Raw genomic sequence first — 5,830 nt, forward strand, 5'->3', positions numbered from 1 at the left:
CAGTTTTCCAAAAATCTTATTTCAAGTCAATCAATCAAATTCAGTCTTTAGAAAAGTATATTATTAACCTTTATTGTAGGATTAGTTAATTGTCAGGACCTCTGTTAGAAGAAAACCAGGAATGCAAAATGTAACACTTAGAACTGTAAAAGAAAAAAAATGAGAAAAAGGAAAGGAAGAAACATGTGCATCTGTTTGCAACAGCATTAAGTCATTTTGAAACTCATTTATTCAGTAATTAAATGAAAACATAATTCTTAAATTGATGTAGCAATATTGTTCTAAGTCAATTTAACTTATTAAATATCATTTGAAATGTAATGAGTTAAAATAATTTCATTATGTTATATTTCAGGTGTGTTTAATTGCATCCAATAATATTTTGTATATAAACTTTTAAAAAACATATAGAGTTGAAATACAGGATCCTGGCAGATAGGGAAAAATATTATTTCACAAATACATTTGCAATTATTATGTGTCATTATGTTCACCTAATTTCCAAATTTACAATTCCTTCCCTTTTGTATTTCTTTTTGCATCTTTTCTTTACCCTCTGTCTTTGTTTTGTTCTTTTTTCTTTCTTTCATGTATTACATCACTGATCTCAGTTTCTCCTCCCTTTCCTACCCTGAGTCTTTCTCCTCTATCTCCCCTCTGCCCAAGATCCATCCTCATCTGCCCGCCTTCAGAAAACAGCAAGACTTCCAAGGACATCAACCACACAAGGAAAAACACGCTACAATAAGACTAAACACATACCATCACATCAAAGCTGGACAAGGCAACCTAGTAGGGAAAACAGTTTCTCCACTAGGCAAGAGTCAGGGACAGCCCTTTTTCCCACTGTTAACGATTTTCAGAAAAAGACCAAGTTGTTCAACCATAACACATATGCAGAGGACCTAAGTAAGACCTATAAAAGCTTCCTGATCTCTGCAAGTCACTATGGGTCCCAGTTAGTTGATTCTGTGGACACTGTTCTTGTGGTGTTCTGTTCCTGACTCCTCTGGTTCCTCTGATCCTTCCTCCCCTGCCATCTCAGGACTCCAGAGAGCTCTACTTAATGTTTGCCTGTGGGACTCTGTATCTGCTCTGGCAGGTTGTTGGATGAAGTCTCTGGTCGCTTCGAACAGGATTCTGCTCGGCTCCATTCTGAGAACACTCTGCAGGCGCGACTAATTGTGGGCAGAAGCTTTTGTGGCTGGGTAGGTGTCCCCATCCCTCCAATTGAGACCTTTGGTTCTTTTACTTGCCACCCCTACCCCCCCACACCACCCTCCCCCACCACTACTTCCTTTCTATGAGTTCATGCCAATTGCTTGACCTTTACAGTAGCAACTTGTAAATATTTCCTTCCACAAGAGAGACTCAGTGTGATTAGAAAATGGATCTTGAAAAAAAAATTAGCTCCTCCAAGTCCTTCGTATCACATCAACGGATTCCTTGCCTTTTAACAACTCTCCAGTTTCCAGTTGTCTGCAGTTTTATATCTACCAGCTTACAGCGTTTTAACTCCAAGGACACAGATGTCTGAATAACAATGAGCAGTTTGGGAGTGCAGATTGCATGTCCCTCGACTATTGATTTCCTCTCAATGGGGCACATATGCCATTTTTCTGCTCTATTGATCGGAATGCTCTACAATACTATGTAGGAACTCAACCTAGACAAGCATCCTCTGGGCTGCAGAAGAGGAAGCACACAAGCAGAAAGATCTCTTGGTGGGTGAAGGAAGTTAGTGCAAAGAATGTGTCTCCTCCTGCTTAAGGTCTATCATCCTGGGAAGTTTTCTTTATGCTTCTTAGAAAGTTCATGGGTATATAAGCCTGTGATGGGTCAACAGCAAGACCTAGCAAACACTTCTCTGTGCTGCTCTCTCCTCTTTCTTTATCAGTGTCAGTGATTTTGTGATGCCACAGCATCTTGAACTCTTCTCCCACCATTCTATTGTGTACTTTTTTAACCTTGACTTTCATGGGAAACCAATTGCAGCGTGAAATGCCAGAGAAGTCAGTAAGATGATGGCAACCAAATTCAAGGACTGTGGAGATAATTCAGTAATCTGTTTGCCAAGTCAGCAGGAAGCCCTGAGCTTCACCCCAGAAGCCATTTTAAAATATGCCAGGGAGGAGGTGCTCCTGTGTAATCCAAATGCAAGTAGAAATAGAAGAAAAGCAGGCATAGCCATACAAATTCTGAAGAATTTGACTTCGAATGACAATTAGAAGTGACAGAGAAGATCACTTTATATTAAAGGAATTCTTCATCAACAGCTACAAAAATGCTAAATACTTATTCACTGAGCATTGGAATGTTTGGTTTAATGGACACTACTGGGTGTGACTACACTGGTTGAACTCAACACAATGATAGTTGGTTTCTTTATTGCTCTAATATCTTCAATAGACAGGACGTTCAGACAAAAACAAGACAAGGGTAATCACGGGTATTGAAATTAAAGATGAAGTGGGTTTAATATCTTAAGGGGGAAAGCACAAGAGGTCTCAAACTTACACACAGAACTACTGACAACTAAGAATGCTGAGAACAAGAGAAATAGTCTTCCCAAGGAAATAGCACACCAATTGATTATGCAATACTGAGTACTAAACCGTGAAGACATATATACAAGAAACATCACACAAGTTGAGCAGGTTGTATTTGTGTGTGTGTGTGAGTCTGTAGTAATATTTAACAAAGAGAAAGAAATCATTAACTTGAAAGAGATAAAGAAAGGATATATTGAAGGGTTTGAAGGGAAGAAAGGGAAGGGGGAAATTATCCAACCATATTATAATCAAAGAAAATACAAAATAATAAAAGTTATGTTCTAATAAATTGGAAAATTGAGAATAAATTCATAAAATTCTAGACATATGTGAGATACTGAATTTAACAAAGAAAATATAAACAAGTAATGATATCTATAACAGGCTACATCAGTATACTGTTATTAAAATACGTATCAACTAACAAACACTATGGCCCTGGTGATTCATTTTGGAATTCTACCAGAATTTAAAAATGAGCAGCCACAACCCACGAATTTCTCCATAAAACTGAAAGAGGAAGAATTTGCCTGATGGATATTTTTAAAGGCAGCTAGATAATAACCAGTCCCTAAAATAAAATGAGGCTAATCTCTTAAAGAACCTGGATGAAAACACTTTCAATAAAACTTAAGCAAACTAAATTTAACCTTATATCAATGTTAACAAACGGGCTTTGTGCCAGAGATGTAAATGTAGTTTAACGTAAAAATAAAAACATCCTTAAAAAAACAGGAATAGAAGAAGCATATCTCAGCATTTTTAATATTTATGCCACCAGCTTCTAGATATGAATATTCTTTTTCAAACATTTTGTTGTTTATTGTGATTTTCCCATCATGCATCCTAATCACCCACTCCATGTGTACTCATCCCTCACCCTTGCAACCTCTCCCAAAACAGAGAAAAAATATCTCCTTGTGAAAGCTACAGTTGTGTCACCATGTGTTTCACAGTATATTATTTTGTCTACAGATCTTTGTTTCCAAATGTTTATTGCGATGCCTAGTCTGGTGTAAGGCCTCTGGCTTTTGCTACACTGCCAATACAGGAATCTCACTGGGACTCCTGTTATTGCCCTGTGTCTTGGAGATCCTGTAGTTCTGGATCTGTAGGGAAGGCCCCTTCATGCCCTCCAGGAATTTATCAATTAGGTAGATGTTGGGGTGGGCCAAATCAAATGCCTATATCTGAGCATGGAAAGTATGCGAGTTACTGAGCCCAACAGCTCTCACGCCCTTGGGGTAGGCTCAACAGAAAATCTTACAACCCAGCTACCTAGGTGCAAGGCCCACTCTCTTGAGTGTTGCAACCACTGAGGGACATGGACAACTCTCCTATTCTCTTGAGCCCAAGTCTCCTGAATGCCACAGGAGGCTGGGGACTGGGGATGGGTAAAAGGCTTCTTCTTCCTTGTCAGCACCACCACCCAGCTGATAAGAGACCACCATCAGGGCCAGAACTCTCAGTGTCCAGGGCAAGCTCTATTGTGATGGCGAGGCAGGATGCAGTGTCTGCTTTCCTAAGTGCTGCACATGATGAGGGCCAGATCCAGCTTTCCTGCTCTCCTGACCTATTGGAGCCAGCTCTCCAGCGCCCTCTGCCGGCAGCGAGGGTAAAATGGAGAAGACATTCTTACCTTGTTGTTGCCACGACACAGCAGACAAGAGGTAGGGTTGACTCTCCTAGTCTCATGACATCAAGTGGCCCGCTCACCGAAACCCCCACATCGAGGGCCAGCTAACCCTATCCCTCACCCTAACCCTCACCTTAATCCTCACCCTCACCCTCACCCTCTCCCTCACCCTCTCCCTCACGTTCTCCCTCATCCTCACCCTAACCTTAACCCTCTCCTGGCTTCATAACCACAGGGCCAAGTCTCCCACATGTCGCAGGTGGTGACGGGCAGGGTGGGAGGTGAGTATACCTCCCTCATCATTGCCACTTCACTGTAGTTGAGTGACAGGGCCTGCTCTCACTCACTTCTGTGCTCCTGGCTGGTTCACCTACAATGCCTTCAATGTGTGGGGCCACTCTTCTGAGTACTTCAGGACCAGCTCTCCTGCTCTCATGCCCCAAGTGCCAGCTCTTCCACAATGCAGTGCTCAGGTGAGAAATGGGGACAGTCTAGACCCTAAACACATTATGTTAAATGAGGGGGTAGTCATAGCATTTCTACTGATGAATGGAAAAGAAAACCATGCCCACTCTATCCATTCTCATTCAATACAATAACTGAAATCAGAGCAAGACCAATACAAGAAAAGGAAATACAGGGAATGCAAATGAAAAAGGAAGTAAAATTACTTCTGTGTCAACAAATTATCAGGACACAAAATTAGCCTAAAATGATCAGTGGCTTTTCTGTATAGCAATAAGAAAAAGGCTTAGGAAAAAAGCAATCTTCAGACAACAGAACTCTACTAAAACTCAGTCTATTTTGCTTCAAGTTTTATATATATATATATAATAGATCCAAGTTATATATATATTTATATATATAAATATATATATATAATAGATCCAAGTTACAAAAGGATTTGGTACTGTCAAAAGAACTTTCTTAGAAATTTACTAGCTGTTAGGTTGCTCCTGCCCTGGTAGCTAGCCCCATATCCATTCACACATGGTTAGCACTAAATGAACTCAAGTTCAGTAATAAAACATTTCAGTTGAGAGAAAGAGGGTACTGGAGGGAATTGTTGAAAGCTAATAGTAGACGGATAGAATCCCAATGCACTGTAAAAATGTATAAAAATTTCAAAGAATGAATAGGAATATTTTAGAAAACATAAATCAAGAGCAGAAAACATTTGAATTACATAAAATTGCATGTAAGTATTTTTTTTTAAAAAATGAAACTGACAAGAGTACTCCTTGAGGATACAAATATTTACCAACTGGTTAAATGAAACTAATAAGAGTATTCATTGAATTGGTACATATATTTACCAACTGGTGCTAGGAAAACTGAGAGTCTACACATAGGACAATAAGCTAAATGTTTTAGTTACTATTTTCTTACTTTGAAGAGACATGATGATTTAAATGGGGGGATGGGTTACAGTTTCAGAGGGATGTCCCCATGGCCATCACAGCAAAGAGGAGGTAGGTAAACACAGTGCTACAACAGTAATTGAGAGCTTACAACATTATCTGAAAGTAGGAGGTAGAGAGAGCTAGCTGGCAAAGGAAGGGGCTTTTGTGTCCTCAATGCTGTCCCTTCCATAAAGGCCTCACCTCCTAATCCTCCCTCAACAGTTCCACCAACTGGGGAC

The sequence above is a fragment of the Grammomys surdaster genome, unplaced genomic scaffold (genome assembly GCF_004785775.1).
Source record: "Grammomys surdaster isolate TR1022 unplaced genomic scaffold, NIH_TR_1.0 174, whole genome shotgun sequence".
Lineage (NCBI taxonomy): Eukaryota > Metazoa > Chordata > Mammalia > Rodentia > Muridae > Grammomys > Grammomys surdaster.